A 21,051-nucleotide genomic window follows, 5' to 3' on the forward strand; every position below is an offset into this window, starting at 1 on the left:
TTGTCACATAAAAAAAACATTTCTCACTTAACTCATTTTAATCCTCTTATTTTTTTCTGCAAATTTGGTAGGGTTGATATAATTATGACTTTTACATGAATGAAGGTCAGTGAGAATATTATAGGGTCATCAATCACAGAGCTGGAGCCATCACTATGTCTGATCTGGTGGCCTTTGAATTACTATAATGCAGGCTGAGCACTTAGAGACAGTCTGGGACCACCTACAGTCTTACATTCAAGCCCATTGCTTGCTTGAGGAGAAATTGTGCAGGTTTGTCCCAGGGCATTGGTTTTCCCTTTCATATCATGTATAGCTCCATGGTGATGCTTCCTGCTCCTGTTTCTTTCACTTCCTCTTCATCAAGCCTCCTTTCAGATATAGTTCATTCACATTTACATTAAGCTCTCTAAAATTGTAGTTACTGGATGCATACAAAACTCTGAGGTGCCATATACGGCAGGGAAAATAAATGTTGCTGTGCTTTATTACAAAGAACAAGGAGCAAAGACAAGGGCATGGGATAAATAAGGATATATACATATCGGCTATTCTCCTGCAGGTAAGCAGTACTTTATTGTGTATTATGGTAAAGGTTAAGAATGCAAGCTTTAAAGCAAGAGAGACTGATCCGGGTGATTGTATCATTACAGATCAAGAGGGCTTACCTGGAGGGGATAAGGGCAAACTATTAAATGAAACTCTGGATCAGGATTTAAGTTTATCTCTTGTTTCCTTTAATGTCTTACAAAGGCAATGTGCCAGACACTGATGTTGGCGATGTAAAGATTTTTAAATAAACTTGCTTGAGTTGATTTTATTTCCTTTCTCCTCTATTGGGACTTTTTGTATCTGCGATGTTAATTAAGGGCAACATTTTAAATTCTTGGTTCTCCTGACCTAATGCTTTTGCTTTCTATGGCAGATATGATCCAATTTGCTGCATTTCTTTTTTTTTAAATCATATTCTTCAGGTATTTTAACCTGTGATTTTATATTCCCCAGAGATATACCTACTTCTACTTTTTATTGGAAAGGGACTAAGAGCCCTATTCTCTGAATTTAAGCAGAGGGAGGAGAGCCCAGGGCCCCACAGAGCACTAGACAGCATTCCTGTTTACCGATTCTCCTCTCATCAGGTTCTCAGTCCTAGAAATATTATACCCTATTTGCCACTTAACAAGCCCTATTGGGGAGAAGGATTGGAGGTTGAATAACAAGTGTGGAAGGGCATCAACTCCTCTTCCATGAGTACATTGAGCTACTCTGATACTTGTCTATGGACTCCAGTACCATGAGCTGGCCAGGCTGTTGCCATATTTCAACGTAGAGGTGCAAGTGATGATGGCTGTCTCAAGGCAATGTGGAGTAAAAGCAAACGTTGCTTTAAAGAAGAATCGATCCAGTCTATCCAGCTCTTCTTAGAAATTCAAGGCAAACTTCCATTGCTTTAGAGATCTTTATTTTATTTTCTTCAGAGAGAGCTAACAGTGTTTTTGGCAGCAGTGCCTTGAGCCTTGATACCTTCCTGAGATACATGAGCTCTTCAAAGACTTGCCCCAAGCCATGTCAGTGGGGAAAGATTCACTGTGATAGCTTCAGAACCTAAAATCAATGTAATCCTCCTAAGAAAAATTATTTATAACCAGAGATTACTCACAGAATTCCAAAATTATGAACTTTTTGGAAAGGAATCAAAGACACAGTGCCTCTGACCTGCCATTCTCAGGATGAGGAAACTGAGCTTAGAAAGATTACTTCAGTAATTTCTTAGTAGAACTAGAATTATAATCCAACTCTTGACTTTTTGGTCAAGAATTTTCCCCATAAAATCTGTTCTAAAATGTAACTTCCTCATGAAACTAACTGTGATAAATATTTTTAAAATGAAAAAGTTGTTTATGACCAAGAAAAATTCCATACAAAAACATAATCATTTCTCCCTCTTTTCTCTAAGAAGACACAGGATAATCTCACGCTTTTCTAAAGCATAATATAATTTGATGGTATGAATAGATATGCAAATGCTAATACCAAATAACCTAATACCAACCCTCAATAAGGGAATGTTTTTCAGAAAAAGAATACTCTTATTCAATTTTTAATATTTGTATGATTTCTCTTCTTCATTCTAGTAAAAAGTATTTGTTATGACAAGAAAAAAACAGACAACTAGGTACATTTTGAAAGTTGTCTTCTGGGTCCACACATGATTCCAATTCTTGCAGGGAGCAGATGGTTATACTCAAAGAGGTAATGAATTCACAAAGGGACTAATTGCAGTGCTAAGGTCAAGGTGAAAGGAACTAAAAAGTAGAGATGCTGAAGCACCCAAACCCAGCAAGAGCAAAAAGTCATTACCTCTGCTTTGCCTGATGTGACAAAAGGAGGGAGATGCCAGAACTTGACAAGAACCAAGAGCTGGAACCACAGCAACAAGGCCACTCAATAGGATCTGAGGTGACTGGGCAGGAGGACATAGCCACTGCCAAGGCCTAGCAGGGAGTAAAGGCAAGAGTACATACTCTAACCATCCTTTCCTTTCAAATACTAACTTCCTGCCAGTACCTTCAACTGGCTGAAACAAACCAGAATCCAGAGAAAGGAGGTGGAGTGAAGCAGTCTGTAAAGGCCACCCACACCTCCTGGGCATGGAGCAGGGAGGAGAAAAGACTTAGACCAGCAAACAAAATCATTAATAGTCACTGTTGTCAATGCTGTGTTTTCACACAGCTGAATATAACTCTAACCGATATCTCCTAACATAGTGGGACAAACATCATGCTAAAGGTATGATCAAATTGCTTAGGGGGCAAAGGAAGTAGTGATTAACCCTGCCAACGTGAGGTGGAGAATATTTTAGTATTATAAAAACTGGATCCTGAAAGGAGAAAAAATAACTTGAGCAGAGAGACAATCAGGGCACTATTAATGAGTAGTTTAGTTTTCCCTGAACATATAATTAGTGGAGTAAAGAGGTGTTTAGGAAGTAGGGAAGTTGCAGGCTATTTGGCCAAAGGGTATGTTAAGATCAGATTTCTAAGGGTTTTGGATCAATTCTGTGAATAATAAGGGGAATGAAGAGGAGGACAGAGAGACTAGACAGTAAGAAATATTGTGATAACCTGAGATATAGTGAGCATGACTTCTGCAAATGAAATATTCTGATATCTTGAAGAAATTATGTAGAATTAAATTCATTTCATTTGTTCTTGTATTTATGAAGATGTAATATAGTCTCCATTACATGGCAGGCACTTAGATAATTCTGGTTGGAACAGGGGTGAATCTGGATTCTGTGAGATGTACATATAATTTGGGAAACAATGTTTAAGAAAAAGAATAAAGTTATGAAAAAAATAGATACACTGTTTTAGAAGAGGTCACATAATTAAGTGGAAGCCTAGGCCTCATTAACTTCACAGTAAATCTGCTTCTGGCCTGGAATGGATAAACGGCTGAAGTCATATGTATAGACAATTAAATAAATAACCATAAAAGTAAATTTTATAATAGAGGAAAATACTGTGTAAGCAAGAGAGAAGCAAGTTACTTTTTCTCATTGTTGGAGTAGTGAGGGAGCAGTAAGCAAATGGTAGGTTTTTCAGTAGTTCACTGATTCCCCAAATATTTATGAATGTGTATGTATAGCACAAGAAATTAGGCTAGAAAATCTAGGGGGAAAAGCTATAGTCAGTGCCTTCTAGGTAGCACATTATAATGGAGAAACAAAGAACTCTAAGTTACATGCTATGGTCAATACATATAATGGTGCTTGGAGGATACAGATATTAATTATCTACTTTCTCTTGGTTCTCTATCAAGAGAATGCAAATAATGAGCTATCAAGTGGGAGATGTGAGTGAGAGCTTTATCACCAGGGATCTTAAGTAGGAGATGAGCTATCAAATGGGAGATATAAGCCAGAGCTCTATCATCAGGGGACTGATGTGATCACAGTGGAGGATGGACTGATGATAGTGCAAGCAGGAAAGCTACTGAAGAAAAAGAATTGTGGAGTAAGACGGGAAAGAAAATAGTAAAGGGACTATGACATGGGCAATGCATGCTGAGGGAGGGAACATTTTAGTGGACAGAATCAACAGAACTTGATCCTGGAAGAGAGAAAAGGAGAAATACCTAGTTTTTGGATTTACTGGGTATCTGATGATGCCTTTTGCCAAAGTGCAGAATATAGAAACAAGGTCATGTTGTGGAAATGTTAATGACTTGAGATATACGTGTTGCATCTAATCTTACTGTGAGAAATGAAAGTGAAGATCACCAGTAGGCATTTGAACATACAAATCGAGAGCTCATGGGTGAGGTCTAGTTTTAAGATCAAAATCTCCATAATATCCATTATTGGATATTATGTATATATGTATGGATATACAATGGCAGTCGTAGCTATGAGCATAAGGAGAATCAAAAGTAAAAGTTGGATTAAATTCATCTATAAATAAAAGGAAAAAAAAAAAACACCGAGTAGCACTGACTTAAACATGATAATATTTACTTATTTTTCACATTAAAGTTCAGAAGCATTCATTCCAGGTCTTGGATAACAGCACTCATCTACAAAATCCCCAGCAGTCTAGTGTTTCAATTTATCTGGCTCTGTCACAAAATTTCCCCACTGTTTAGTAACATAAACCACACATTTATTATGCTAGGTTGTGGGGTGAGGCATTTGGATAGTTCATAGGGGGATGATGTGTGTATGCTCTAGGGTTGAGACAGAAGATTCAAAGTCTGCGGGGATGGAGGCGGTGGGGGAGCGGGGAACCTGCATTCTTCCAAAACCTTATTTAGTCCTAAGACTGGTGGTTGTACCTCTCCATGCTGCTCCTTCACATGTGCTTCCTCATAGCATGGCAGCTGAGCCCCATAGGTAAATGTCCCATGTGGGAAAAAGACCCAGTTAGCTGAATATCCTTTTATGACCTCATCACAGAGGTCTTGCAGTGTCACTTCTACCACTTTGTGTTCCTTGAGACAAGTACAGTCTTATCCAGGTACCAGTGGAAAGGAAATTTCTCTGCCTCTTTACGGGGAGTGTCAGCAGTAACAGGCACAGGTTCTAGAACAGTGTTTGAGATCTGAAATATTGCTGTGGCCATTTTTGGAAAAAAACAGTCTGCCACAATCTAGATTCTTCCAATTTATTCATTTGCTATATCTATAGTGTGACTCTTAGCCTCATGCAAATGTCCCTCTCCAGTATATCCATCAGGATATAGGAAGGATTTATCTAGGGTCCTCCCAAGGAAATTCTTAAAAGCTGATACAGAAAACATCCATCTGTGTCCCCCTGGCCAGAAGATAGTCAGGTCTTCACATCTAGTTGCAAGAAAAGCAGGGAAATGTATTTTTCTGGGTGACTGTTTTCCTAGGTTAAAAATTAAAACACGGGAGAAGTATCAATTAGCAATCTCTACTATGAGAGAGTAAAATTGATAACTATGAAATTTGCTTCGTTTCTATATAGAATTTCAAACAAAATTGCTATACCTCCATAGATAGTTACATTGAAGAATAGGTCTGGTTGCTGTTTTGGTAAGAAATCAATTCTTTTACAGACACATAGTTTCTATTGCAATGTCTAAACTCATGAAAATTATGATTTCATCATTTTAAAACAAATTATTCTTCAAACAGTGTCAATTTTACTGTCTGCTAACTTGACTTGCCCTGCTTCAGAAGGCTGCTTACTTGGTTTGTTTGACATTGAGTCAAATCAGTATTACAGTGAGGATTGTTGACAGCTGCATAGGTCAATTTTGAAAGATCAATTTGAAATGAATGGATTGAAGACAGAAGTTTACTGTCAAATACTTTTTGCTCAGGCTTGGCAATGCCATCATTGATTCTGATCAGGGCAAAAAGCATTATGCTCTTCCTCCGCATAAAAACATTTAAAGTGCAGTTTTCTGAACACTGGGAAAAAGGTATAATGTAATGGAATAATAAAACAGATTTCCACTTCTATAGCTCTAAAAATGACAGGGAAAATAACAGTGACTCTGTTTTCACCTATATCCTATCATTTAACTTGTATCCCTTGGATCCCTATTCCTTCCATTCATTAGTGTGCAGAGTGCAGAAATAAAGTTATACATTTAGAAACAGTTTCATTTCTCACAACCTTTAATATTCCAATGAATATAATAAATCTCTGCTAAGAGATACACTCTGCAATATTTTTTAAATATATTTGTTCATAGAAATTCTTTCTCACAAAGTATCTGGAAAGAAGTCAACATTCCTAGATCCTGCTGCCTTCAGAAACAGACAGCTAGTCCCCTATCCTTGCCTCTCTCTATTTATAATTCCCATCATTTCCAGTTATACTCAGATCCATAGCAGCATCACTCAAACATATATGACTACATTAAAGAGTAGGTGCTAGCTAAGTGTAGGGAATTTTCAGCCTCTATCAAGGAGCTCAAGAAGTAGTATAGGGAGACACCTGGGAATACATAACTACATAGAATGAAAAAAAGTTTGATGATAGAGAACGGTGCAGGGAACTATGAGATCACAGAGAAGGCACCTTGCCTCAAGCAGGACCATGGAGTGGGGCAAGGAAAAGACAGCAAAGGCTTCTTGGAGATCATGCTTGATTTGAGTTTTAGATCAGTATGAACTTAATGATTGGGGGAGGAGAGGTGGTTGTTTATACAGAATTAGGAGCAAGAATCATGGAGTTGTAAAACTTCACACGGAACACACAATGAAAAGGAACAGAAACCAAGGCTGGGGTGGTGGAGCAGAGGACCGCGTGTATAAGTGAAAGAAGGCAGGACTTCATCCTGTTGTGTGCAATGAATAGGCTCCATAGTGATGAGGTTTGGAAGTGGAGTTTGATTTTCCCTTTTAAGGATCATTCCAGTCTCAATGTAGAAGATAAATATAATTCTGTACATTTTTGGCTAGTTACCCAGCAAAATAATTTGCTAAAGGATATTAATTCATAGAAACATTGAGATGTCTGGAGAAACAGGCTTGAGATTAAATTAACGAGAGAAATACTCAGAACTGCATCATAAACTAGGCTGGTGTCCAAGGCTCTCCTGATGATGTTTATCAACCTGACTCTGTACAAGAATACCCTGATATTGAAATCTGTGCCATTGCTTCTGCCACCACCCCTGACATCATAACAGATGTGTGTCTGAGGGGTGGGATCTAGATCACATGTCGGAGTACTGGCTTTTGGGTTCTATCTTTTGAAGGGAGAACTTGCAATGTGAGAGCCTATCAAAATGTAAAGAGAAAATTATTCACAAGATGGAGGCAGGCAAGCATGAAAAGCATTTACTGCAAATGGGAGATACTACAAAAAATAAGAAAAGCCATCATCTAGACAAAAATAGTTGGCTAGAACTAGCATGGCGGGAGTCTATACAATGCAGATGGTGAGGAAGGGGGGAGATCAAGAAGTAGTTAGGGTATATGGACACCTGGGTGGCTCAGCAGTTGAGCTTCTGCCTTCGGCTCAGGACATGATCCTGGAGTCTGGGGATCGAGTCCCACATCAGGCTCCCTGCATAGAGCCTGCTTCTCCCTCTGCCTGTGTCTCTGCTTCTCTCTGCGTGTCTCTCATGAATAAATTAAAAAATAAAAAAAGAAGTAGTTAGGATATAAAATAGCTAGTAGGTTATAATTGATACATGTTGGAATATAAGTCTGACTTTTGATTTTAAAATGCCAAGTGATAGTAGGCCTATCACCAAAATGAGGGACGGGGATGAATATGGGCTGTTTGAGGGATAATGAAGAAGAAAGAGAATAAATACAGTGCTAGTTTTTAGAATATGATGTCTTATTTTGAATATGATAAGCTTGGGTTATCCTTTAACATCTACTAGAAAATGTCTTTAAAAAGTGATTTATAAGTCTGGGAGTCTAGAGCATTCAAGGATAAGAGAATAGATAAAAAAGCATGACCATTCGGGAGAAAGTTAAAACTCTAAAAATGAATGTGTAAGCCTAGTGACTGTGAATCAACCTGTAATAATCAAAACTATCATAAATAGGAAATCTACAGGTCCTGATTTATATATATATATACAATATATAATCTATATATATATATAGACATGGTTTGCCCAGCCACCAGTTCAGATAGACATGTAGGTTCATAGCCTCCAGGGTGTTGTATGAGGTTCCTGTTTTCATTGTAACAAATTGCCACAAACTTTGTGGTTTCAAACAACACAAATTTATTTTCTTACTCATGTTAATTCATTTTCTTCTGGAGATCAGAAGTTCAAAATAAGCCTCACTAGACCAAAAAGCAAGGTATTCTCATGCTGTGATTTTTCTGGAGGCTCTAGGAAGGAACTGGTTCCTTGAGTTTTCCAGTTTTGGGAAGCTGCTGCTTTTTTGGACACCTACCCCTTCCACCATCTTCAAAGCCAGCAAAGTAGCATCTTCAAATCTCTCCACGCTAACTCTTCGGCCTCCTTCTACCACTTATAAAGACGAACAGGATTACATTCCATCCCCTGGATAATCCATGATAATCTCCTTACTTTAAAGTCAGCTGACGAATATCTTTAATTCCATCTGGAGTCTTAATTTCCTCTTGCCAGAGTCACATAACTCATTCACAGTTTCCAGGAACTGGGACATGAACATCTTTGGGGGCTTGGAGGCAGTATTCTGCCCAAGAAGTAGGGCAACAGGTTTTAATCATTAGCTAATATCCCACTCCATTTTGTTCTCCAAGACCTTCCATCTCTTCTGTACCCATGTGCTTGCACTGAATCTCTCTGTGTGTGAATGATCTTAGAAGGGTTTCCTCACTGAGGATTGACTGAAATAAAGGACTGAGCTCTGGGTTTATCTGAGCAACATAAAAACCTTCCAGGTAGAGGAAGCCATCAGGACAAAGTCCCTGAGGCCTGAGAAGATGGTGTGTGTTCAAAGACATACATGAGGGCCACTGTAGCTGAAGCACAGAGAGGGGAATGAGTGGTGGGAGAGGGAGGCAGGTTGCAGAAGAAAGCCCAGGCAGGGACCGGGACTGATTGTGAATGAAACAGGTAGCCATTGGGAGGTTTTGAGCACATGAGTGACTTTCTTTGACTTAGAATTTAAAAGGATCACTCAGATCATGTGGAGAATAAACTGCATCTGTGGGGTTTTTTTTAAACATCAAGATTCCTCCATGCACATGTTAATAGCATAGTTACAACATTGTATTATATGTAACTGCACTCACTCTGACCTCAACAGCTTTTTCAGTTCTTGTTAGCATCAAAATCCTTTAAATATTTTATATGTTTTGATTTTTTTAAGTGTTCTTCTAGCCATTGAGCTTTATTCAAATTGAAGGCACAATATGCTTCATGCCTATCGTGTTCCTTTTTTCCCCTTGAATGTGCAGTTAAGTTGTGTGCTAAAAAAACACCAAGTTATCATTTCTATAAAAGACATTTTCCTCTCTACAAACTTAAACAAAAAGAGAAAATAATACACAAAATAAACGTAAGTAAGCCCTCAAGAGAGGGAGTGATTAGCATCTAAGCTTCTTAAGGGTTGAAATTTCTTTCTTAGTCCTCTATCATATAAAATGAGAATGATAAATTCAGTTTGAACAGAAAAGTTTCACATATTTTTTAAACGTGTCTTTGCTGGCATATCTTATTTGTGACATAGTTTCTGTCACCGAAATTTTAGAATGGTGATTTTTTTTTCTTCCAGAAACATTGCTCATGTTGTCAGTAAAACTCCATTACGTCCCGAATCAAGAAAAAGTTAAAAAATTCAGATTTACCTTAGGATCAAAAAAGAAATGAACGCTCATCTGCAATTAAATTTATTAGAGAATTAGATTTTATCTCTCTTCATCATCTATTACTCTATTTTACTTACAGCAATTGGATAGGAATTCAATTAAATAACATTCTGTGATTTTTGTCTTCCTAATGAGGCTGTTGTGAAAATTTCGTAGTTTTCACACTGTATTTCAAAGTGAAAATTAAAGTTAAATAGGAATGATCAGTCATTTTCAAATGATGATATTGATGCAACCATCAATAGATACCAAAGTGTTTAAAAGGTAATAAGGGCATTTCAAATGTTATGCATTGTTAGTATTAATTTTATAACAGTATTTAACATATATATTAATATATATTTGCCATTCTATATTAAGAATGAATTCCAACGAGTTACTAATAGATTTCCCCAAAAGACACACAAGTCAGGAAAAGGTAAATACGGTAGATCCCCTCATTCATAGCGGGGCAAACTATTAAAAATAGTTCTCCCAAAGCAGGGGAAAAAACTTGCCTCTAGAAATCACTTTGCTGACATGTTATGTCCTAACAGTTTATGGCCTTCTCTTAAAAATTAACTGTAAATTCAACTATTGGATTTGAACTACAATAATTATTTGAATTGCATCACATTAACATACTTCTTAAACATAGATTTTGTGTGTTATTAATTAAAAACTAAGCAATATCAATATTCAGCATTGTGTAAAGGATACAATATGAAAGACGATGTGAAAGTGAGTATATTTAAAATTCTTTGTCACAAAGTATATTACATTATGTGGTTCATTTTCCTCATTTGCAAAGTGGAGATAATAGTAGTACTTATCTTTTACTTTTTTAAAGATTTTATTAATTTATTCATGACAGACACAGAGAGAGAGAGAGAGGCAGAGACATAGGCCGAGGGAGAAGCAGGCTCCATGCAGGGAGCCTGATGTGGGACTCGATCCCAGGTATCCAGGATCACACCCTGAGCCAAAGGCAGATGCTTAACCACTGAGCCACCCAGGTGTTCCACTTTTAAGTTATTTTAAATATAACTGAATAAAGAGCCATAGAGGCAAAGGATATTGAAATAAAAAATTACAAGAAGACTATTTAACATACCTTTGATTCCCAACAACATTTCAATATATATTTATTTATTTACATATATGATAGATCATAAAAATCACTGTCAGTTTCTACTCAGTGTGGAAAATCATAATTTCCAACCCTTATGATTTATCTCATTTGCATTACATTGATTAAAAGTTATCTTTTAAAATTATCTTTAAAAAAGATGTTCCCTTTCATTATTTTATTTTTATTTATTTATTTTTTTTAAGATTTAATTTATTTATTCATGAGAGACACAGAGAGAGAGAGAGGCAGAGACATAGGCAGAGGGAGAAGCAGGCTCCCTAGAGGAGCCTGATGCAGGACTCAATCCCAAAACCCCAGGATTAGGCCTTGAGCCAAAGGCAGACACTTAACCACTGAACCACCCAGATGTCCCCCTTTCATTATTTTAGGAACCAGTGGTATATAATTCGGTCAATCATTACTTCATGGTTAAAATATTTTCTTTTTTTCCTTTCTTAGCTATCATCATTATTATTATTTTTACTTCTTTATTTTTTTTAATAAATTTTTTAACCAAGAGTTTTAAGCCTGGGCAACCTAAACAATTAGATCTTAAGTGACCAAACAAAATTGAAAGTCTCTTTAATTGCTTTTAGAACACATCAAAGTTTTCATAGAAAAACTATCAAACAACAAACTTTCCTAACAGAAAGAGGAACATCAATTTCATTACATTTAGTGCAAGGTCACATTAAGACTTTCTAGGAAATGAGTGTTTTAAGGTATATTTTAAAGCATAATTGAAGTAATACCATGAAAATGAAAGCATTTGATGGGGCATCTGAGTAGCTCAGCCTGTTAAGCATTTGCCGTCCGCTCAGGTCATGCTCTAGGGGTCCTGGGATTGAGCCCCACATTGGGCTTCCTGCCCTGTGGGGAACCTGCTTCTCCCTCTGCCTGCTGCTCCCCCTGCTTGTGTTCTCTATCTTCTCAAATGAATAAATAAAATATTAAAAAGAGAGCGCGAGAGAACAAATTTGAATAAAATTAAGTTATATTTTGGGAGTTTTAGAAGATAAATTGTCAACTCTTTATAGAAGTATTCCTGTTAGTTGTTGTACCTAAAAACATTTCTGCTTAATGTTCCTTTAATGTCTGTTGCAGACAGAGAGCATGGTGTATCTGGTAACTGAGTCAGCATAATGTAGGACAGTGCTTCGTCTAAGGCAAGAAGGCCCCTTTTGTAAACCTTAGAGAATTCTGTCCTAATAAGAAAAGGAATTCCTGGAGTCAAGGGAATGTGCCTATTCTGAGGCTTGAGCTCCTCCTCCTAAGCCATAGTCCAGGGATCCAAAGTGTTAGGTTTTGCTGTTCAGATAGCTCCAAGCCTTCACACAAAGCCCATAGTTCTCTCTCCCATTAGTCGTTGATAGTGAGGATGGATCGTTGTCAACACAGTGGCAGGCATACTCCTAAACCCGAGACAGTCAATGGGCAGCTCTTTTTTTTTTTTGGGGGGGGGAGGTGTGGGGCAGCTCTTTATTGGTGGAGATCCATGTGTGTGTGTGTAGAATTGGAAAATGCAGCATGGAATGTCAAAATGCTACTTATGAAGGCCTCAGAATGCTAACTGGAGACGGATGAGTCTATGGATTCTAAACTTGAATTTCATCTGTCAGCCTCATCTCATCTGGAGAAACTTAAAAGAACAATGCAGATAGAGGTGACTGTTAGGGGTGGTCTACTGATAAAGGAGAATACTGGCAGGAAAATGGAAATTTGGGGCCCAGTCTTTTCATTTTCAGGGTCAGACCTGGTGTGGCGCACAACCAAAATTGAACTTTTATGTTCATTTCTTAAAATGAGAGTGCTCTTCCATTGCCCCAGGATAAATTTAGTCTCAGGGAAGTCTCATAGTTCAATGATGTACTTTTCTATATAAATTTTTACAATGCAAAATATATAGCCTCCATCTGATAATTAATTTTATTTCTTGAACATCTTACTCAATCCATTAATCTTCACACTTCTCTCTGCCCTTCCATATTAAGTAATAAAGTGATGATATTTCTGTGATTCGATTATTTTAGATGAATTAGTTCCTGTAATGTTTATAACTTGTTTGAAAATATTTTATCATATACAGTGTTGTATTATGTGGGGGCTATTTTGGTTAAAATATAATCCCATACAGCTAGCATGCTGATGAGGAATGTGTCGTCTATGAATAGCCATCTAGCATCATTTCATAGAGGTTGCATATCAGAGATGGCTACTCTGAGGGTTTTTTAACTGAATTTAAGCAACAATCTACAGTTATAAAATTACAATTATAAAAGTGAATGTCAGAAATGGATTTTTCCTGGTGCAAATAATGTTCTATTAACCAGCATAATAGATATTTCAGATAAGCTCTCTTGTAGAAATTTAAATGTAGCTTAAATGTGTGCAATGGCTAAAATATTTTGAAATGCTTCCCACAAGCAGAATATAAAGTCCAGTGAGGCAGGGTAGCCCTTGGGAAGGGCACTAGATGAGTGATTCTTAAAATGTCCTGTGTCCAGCCACTGGTTTAGTTGTATTCATGCTGCCAACTCTAGTAGCTATAAAATCCTGCTGAACTCTGAAAAGCTGAGGGTCTGCCTTAGTTGAAGCTTTTAAGATGTGGTTAGGACACTAGAAGGACAAAATTACCTTTGCAAGATGACCAAATGAACTGTTTGAACTGCTTTGTGCTTGCCTGCTAATAAACACATGATTAATAAATGTCTGTAGGGGTGACAGAGAATTCCTTTGGAGACTCACTTTTATTATAACCTCTCAACCTCTAGTTGAGAAGTTTGTGGGAGAGCAGCTAATTTCTACTCACCTCAAACTTTTTGGAGACTACAACGTATTACTCGGCCAGCTCTGAAACACTGAAACATTCAACATTCAACTGTTATTCCTTCAGATGAAGCAAAATGAGAAACAATGAGAAAGGATCTATAGCAGAGAGAAAGCTTCACTGGATTTGAGAATAGGACTTTGACAGTGTTGGAGGGCATGATTTAAAAAAGAATTCCCTAAAGATTTATCTGACCATGAGAATAGCAAGTTCCTCTTGAGCACCCATTTCCAAAGGAGTTTTGAATTTCAAACCCTGCCACCCACCACTTAAGCTGTCTCAAGTAATTCAAGTTTCCCTCAACTTCTGGGTTCCACAGAGATCATAATCCAGAAACAGGCCTTATGTGAACTGGCCAAGAGCTTTGCCCCATGAGGAGATCAAATACATAGTGTCAGGAATAGGTACACTGGGAATTCACCTTCTGGCCTAAGGGTGTTTCTACTTGCTCTTTCTATGCAAAGCACACATCTACTTCTTTCAAGAAGCCAGAGAGTGAGATTTGCCTGTGACCCCAGCCCCCTGCTTTATATGGTTTATCAGGCTCTCTTTCCTGTCTTTTGGGGTATGTAAGGTCCCCCTACCCATGTCCCCAGGATTTAAAGTCCTAGCAACCCTGACTTTTGAGAGGAAGTCTCAGTACCTAATTGATTTATAATTCAAACCCTTCTCCCTCACACACACCATACAATGTATCCCGTTCCTTTCTGTTCCTTTTTGTTATGCTGTATAGAATCACCCTAGCCGCTGTCATCTTCCTAAGATTCTATATCAAAATCTGAGGATGTTATAAATCATTGCCTTTATTCCTAAATCTCACTCTTTAGAAGCATATCATTTGCTGCCAACTTTACTGATAGATTTCTGTGATAGAGTTTTATTAAATACATTGATCAATGTTATTAAAAAGGAGTTTACAGTTCATTTGAATTTAATTGGGAAATAAAGAATTAATGATGATCTATTCATTTGTGGTAAAATGTGTTGGGTTATTTTGTCAGGAGATCCATTTAGGTTTTACTCCCCATTGACCAAAAACACCTTGCTTCAAAAAATGCATAGGAAGCATTTTTCTAAACCTTTTTATAAAAGAACAAAGTTCAAGCACTTTACCACAAATAAGATTGTAAATACAAAACTCTAATAATTAAGAAAATTATTGAATCCTGAGAGAATTGGTGAAAGGATAAAAAAGAAAACAGGCCAATAGACTTAATAGAATTGAGAAATAGATCCATCCATATATGGTCATTATCATTTTATGACAGTCAACATGCAGTGAAGGGAAGAAGATAATACTTTAATCATGCTAGGTCAGTTGGATACTTACAAAAATCAATTTTAGGTGGACTGTCAATCCAAATATAAAAAGTAAATTAATAACTTATAAGACTGTGTCAGAAAATATTTTTTTCTGTAGTTGTGGTAGCAAATATTTCTTGACCAATAGATAAGAGTTGTTAGAATCAAAGGGAAAACATAATAAGTGGGGCAACACTAAATTCAAACTTTCTGTTATTTAAAGATATACTCTTAGAAAAATTCAACTACTTAGTAGCAAAACATATAATATATACATATAATTAGATTTTTTTAGAAAAGGAGAAAAATAGAAAATGAACAAAAAAAGTAAACAACACAAGAGAAAAAACTCATTTGGCAAGAACACACATATAAAAAATGTTTAACTGTTTTCGCCTTTAGGGCAATACAAATTAAAGTTTTCATAAGACACTACTTTATACCAACAAAAATAGTGAAAATGAAGGAAATGGAGCAAATGGAACTATCATGCACTGATGGTGAATATAACTGGTGAAAATATTTTGGGAAACCATTTAGCAATATCTACTAAAATTAATTATATGCATACCTATGATCCAGCAATTCCAATTCGTGATAGTCAACAGAATTGAGGATAAATATACCCACTGAAGACACGCATTCTGTACATAGAACTGTAAAATCAGTCAATAACTGGACACAATATAAATGCTGTCCAGCAGAAAAATAAATAACTTGTAGTATTTATAAAATGGAGTAATCTACCACAATGAAAATATTAAATAAATACAGTGTCTATTCCACATGAAAAAAAAAACACCAAACCAAGCCGTCCTGAGAAGACTAAGAAAGGCATATAGAGGACACACACATATATACACAGAAGTATATCATACTAATAAAAACAAAAGAAAGTTAAAAAAATCCTGAAGTCAGCATGAGTAAAAACACACATTATCTATAGAAAAAGAAATTAAAGCAGATGCCTCATTAGAAACAATGCTTGCTGCGAGACAATGAAGCAGTATGTTCAAAGACTGGAAAGAACAAGACGGTTAAACCAGAATTCTGTTCCTTTCAAATACGAAGGAAAAATAAGGGCTTTCCAGACAAATAAAAACTATAAATTTGTCAGCACCTTTGTTCATAAGAAATGTTAGAGAAAACTCTTCAAGCAGAAATAATATGATACATAGCTTCTATTGCTTTCATATCCTTATACTTCCCAGATCTTTCCTGATAGTCAAGTTAATCGATGACTTCAAATAATAAGTGTTCCTTAACTGAATAAAAAACTGTAAATTTTATCTAATCAGGAATAATGCTTTGCATAAGGCACACACTTTCATAATACAGTAAAATAGTAATTTGTTATCTTACTGGACTATTCATTTATCAGTCCTTGACAGTAAATATTTTTTGAGTATTTGTTACATAAGGCATGGAACTAGATGACTCCTTCATGTGTTTAGAATGTATTTATTCATGTATTTAGTGACTAAGTTTTGATGCCAATAATATCCCAGGTCGTTTACTAGCCAAAATGTGAGATATATATTACTATTATGGCATTATTCTTGTCCACATGGATTAGACTCTGGTTGGGAGATGATAGATAGATAGATAGATAGATAGATAGATAGATAGATAGATAGACCAATCAGCATATTTCAAGTTGTTCTATCCAAGTGTATAGTCATCAAGCTTTTTTCACTTAAACTACTAATAGATTACATTAATATATGAATAGCCACTAAATTCCATTCCATAGGTTTTTGTTTTGTTTTGTTTTTGCTCCAGCTGGTGTGGAGGTGGGCTGGTAAGTATATGTGTGTTGAAGTTAAGGTCTGCTCTCCTTTTAAAGTAGCCATCCTAGGTTTTACTATCCACTCATTTAGTGAATACACCTCGGCAGATTTCTTCATATTGTTGATCAAATAGAGAACGGGATTGACTTAAGTACAGATTCCTGCAAACATAGAGGTTTCCTTTGGTCCAGAGGTTAGCAAACCTTTTCTGTCAAAGGACAGATGCAGATAATAAACATTTTAGTTTGTGCAGGTGTCATAGGATCTCTACCTCATAATTTTCTATACATTTTTCTTACAATTCTTTTAAATGTAAAAACCATTCTCAGTTCATGGACTGTGCAAAATCAGGCTGTAGGCTGAATTTGGTCTGTAGCCAGGCTTTGACAACCCCTGCTCTAGCCCATGAGGTTCGTTAGTGTGTATGCCACAGTATGGTTGAGATATTTCAATAAAGTGTCTATTCCCCAAACTTTAAAAATCATAGAATTCACTTTTAAGGATCTTAGGATCTTATCAGTACATGGTATACTTACAAGGCTATGTTATAATACTAAATTTAGTAAGAAGGCTTAAAAAGCTTGGTTAGGATGTATCATAAATGAATGCATTTTGATTTTTTGTCACTGGCTTCCATATCTAAGTTCTTAAGCATCACCTGATTCAAATTTTCTAAGAGTTGATTCCATGCTTCTCTACACTATATATTCTAAAATTAGCCCTTACACTTCTTCAAAAATTTAGTTAGACCTTGAGTCTTGGCATGTAATTCCACAACTACACCCAATATTCTCCATCACTTGTAATAATATGCCTGAGTCTGAGTCTTCATAATTTGAAAGGCATTCTGTTTTCTTACTTTCCTTTTGAATATCTTTGACTTCAATTTCTTACCTTGAAAAAAGAAAAATTCTTTACAAGCTAAAAAACTTGTTTTTGAATTGAGTAGTCAAGAAAATATTCTATATGTCTCTCAACTATTCTGATGATTCCTTAGCTTAAAATAAACAAAATTTATAAACTTCTTTTGGTCGCCTGAAGTTTTACATAAGCTATAGTTTATTCTGTGTTATAGGCTTTTCCAGGTGTTTTTTTTTTTTTTTTAATAGAATTGTGTCTTTGTTTTATAGTATTTCCACAGGCTGTTTTATAGGTAGAGATAAGAAATAATCTTAGAATAAGGAGGTTTTCAATACTAATGGCACAGGGTCCTAGACTGCAACCTGGATGATCTTTTTCTATTTATCCCCTCTGTGAAATTTTTAAATGATCTATAAAATCCCTCCCATCAAATTGAGAGTGGATATTCACAGATGTTTTGCAAAGCACCTTGATGGAGTGAGTTTGCATACAAAGCTGCTATTCCTGACTTCAGCATTTGCATGGATTTTTACTAGGGCAATTAAGAAGAGAAATAGTGACAGTAATAGAAATACAAGTTGATAAGTCTGCGTACTTGAGGCAGAAAGTCACTACTTTAATAAATGAATACAAAGCTACTGCTGAAAGAAATCCAAAAGTGTCTGCAATATGTGAATTACTTCCAATATCAGGAGCCGCCGTAGTGGGTAGTGGGGCAATGTGGAAAGTAGATCAGAAACTGTGTTAAAAAACAGTGTCAGATTAACACAATAAAAGAAGAAATGGCCTCAAACAGGATCAGATAGCCCTGTGCATGGGGTTTGCTGGTGGGAGGATGGGGTAATAACTGCACCAACATTTAATAGGGCTTATACATTAATACCAAACACAATCATTGTACAATCGCATATTAGCTATCTGAGCCATAAGAAAGCTCAATATATCATTGATTCATGGTAGTTATGTTTTCTAAAGTCACCAGGAATACTAATTTAGCTAATACGGAATCATTGCCCTGTGGGGAAATACAGTTAGATTCCTGCCAGCCTACTGTCAAATGAGCAACACATAACTTTATTTTATGTGTGTTTCTGTTTGAAGATAACTTACTATATATTGATTCATTAACCCTGGACCTCACAGCTACTAGCACTGTAAGTCATGCCTGAACAGAGCTTATCTAACATACCTGTTCTTTCTTGTAGCAAAGCATATCGCAGCCTTCTTGTGCTAAAAAACAATAAAAGGCGCTTCAGCAGTGTTTGGGGCCATTTTCAAAGCAAAGTCACCAACAAAACCCACAAAAATGTAAAAAATGTGGCACTAAATGAACTGCAAAAAGGAGTCCTGTATTGTCGTAGGAGACCTGAAACCAGAAGACAGAGTCACTTTGTTCAACTGAGAACATGAATCTGAGGATACTCCATCTCTCCCTTCTCTGTGCATGCATTTGTCTGCAAATGACCATTTAAGTGTTGCACACAGTGATTTGGGGGTCACACAGAACTTTTAGCCAATACATATATTCTCAGATATAGGATGCTCAAACAATGGGGATCAAGTGTTCTCTCACGTGGGTTTCATTCCTTTGATACCTTTGTCGTCTTTAGAATGCTACGATGTTTCTAGGAAAAGGGATCTATTCCCTGGGTAGGTGGAAGTCCAGGGCACACGTTCCCATATGGAACTCATGTGAAACGTGGGACTTCTTGGCTATGCTGGAACGTACATAGGCCCAGAGATGTATTCCTTAGAAAGTAGACTTCTTTAGGGGAGGATCTGATATCTGTCTTCAACACAGTTGTGTGGCGAGGCTTCACAATACCACAGTATTTGGCACAGTGAAGCCTCCAAAAGAGACTTATTGAAAACATGTACCTCTAGAAATACCACCTGCTTGGTCCTCGTTGTGTTTCTATTGCCCAAATTTTATTGTTAAGCTCCTTCAATCACTTTCCAGTGTTCCTCTTTTTAAAATCTTTGACATTAAAACCATCCTATCTTGACTAAACACTTGTCATTTTATTTTCCTAAACTGTGTTTTGCTCCTCGCCTTTGATCTAATAGTTTCTAACATGGGCTGATCACCTTCATCTAAGCTTTCAGTAACTTCCAGTTCTTGTCATGTTGAGTATTAGTGATATACGAACGAGTTAGGGGCAGACAGGGCTAGGCAGGGAAAGATAAGAGAAAGGTCCCAGAGTCAGGTTCCTCCCCATCTCAAGAAAACAGAGATGAGACAGTAAAAAAACAGAAAAAATAAACCTGGCTCCCTAACTCCAAATGTTAGGGAGTATCATCCTTTAATGGCTACTAAGTAATCACAGAAATACGTCATTAAGGTGTTATCAATAGTCCCTGCTCAAACCAAGAGAGCACAAGACTCTCAAGGCCATGGGCTACCTGAGTACGCTCACAGAAATCTTAGATGTAGAGAAACATTATGGAGGATATATTAACCTGAGAGAAAGGAACACCTTGTTTGGGCTCATGATATTTATAAAAACATCTTGGTTGTTATTATAGTTACAAGTTCACCATGTCTGCTGAATATCCACCCTGATATTGACAAGAAATTTACCAAGTTCTCTGGACAGTTTCTTGTAAAAGACCATAAATACCCTCAGTCCCAACCCTGTTGGGACCCCTCTCAGTTTTGAAAGGTTTCTGCTTCTCTGCTTAATAAACATCTATTGCTTTACTCACTCTCCATTGACCGTGAGATTCATTCTTCGACTCCATGAGACAAGAACCAAGCTCTCCCATATCATTACATCACATTTAGTAGTTCATATTGCTTCTTCAAGTTGCAAAAGGAAAACCAGCTGCCACAACAATTAAATGATTTCTAAAACACCCTGTTTATATACAAAACACACATGATTTTCTCACATTAAGAAAACAGACCAAGTCTCCTCAAACTGCCCCTTGTCCAAGGGACCACCTAAAACTGTACTGGAGTTGTGTCATCTATATGCCGCATGGAGCCTGGAGATGATAAATACACGCTGCAAAGATTACATTAGTTTCTTTGTCCTTTTCTCCCCGTAACTCCTCTTAAACATCTGATTTCTTGTTTACTATCCACAAATCTTCTCACCTAGATTGCTGCGCACTCTCTGAAAAGGCAGAGACCCCATATTATCTGCTGTACGTATTTCCCCCAGCCTCCCTGTTTCACTCTTTCCATATAAAGCCTTAACTATTTCAGGCTCTGACTCCCACGATAACCTAGTTGTTGGAATCTGTGTCTCATTCTAATGAGTTAGAACCAACTCTGAGAACACAGCTAAACTTAGGAAAGAACAAAATAAAGTTGCTAATTTCTTCCATTTTAAGCCTGACAATTAGG

The 21,051-nt window shown here is 36.7% G+C and overlaps 1 long non-coding RNA gene across 1 annotated transcript in view; it reads left to right on the plus strand.

Moving 5' to 3' along the window:
- The first annotated feature begins 207 nt into the window (after nucleotides 1-207).
- Nucleotides 208-21,051, plus strand: part of LOC140613891 (uncharacterized) — a 98,789-nt gene continuing 77,945 nt past the window's right edge. Inside the window, exon 1 of the long non-coding RNA XR_012014779.1 lies at nucleotides 208-562. This is a non-coding gene — a long non-coding RNA (uncharacterized lncRNA). The remainder of the gene's footprint in view (nucleotides 563-21,051) is intronic.

The sequence above is a fragment of the Canis lupus genome, chromosome 22 (assembly GCF_048164855.1).
Source record: "Canis lupus baileyi chromosome 22, mCanLup2.hap1, whole genome shotgun sequence".
Lineage (NCBI taxonomy): Eukaryota > Metazoa > Chordata > Mammalia > Carnivora > Canidae > Canis > Canis lupus.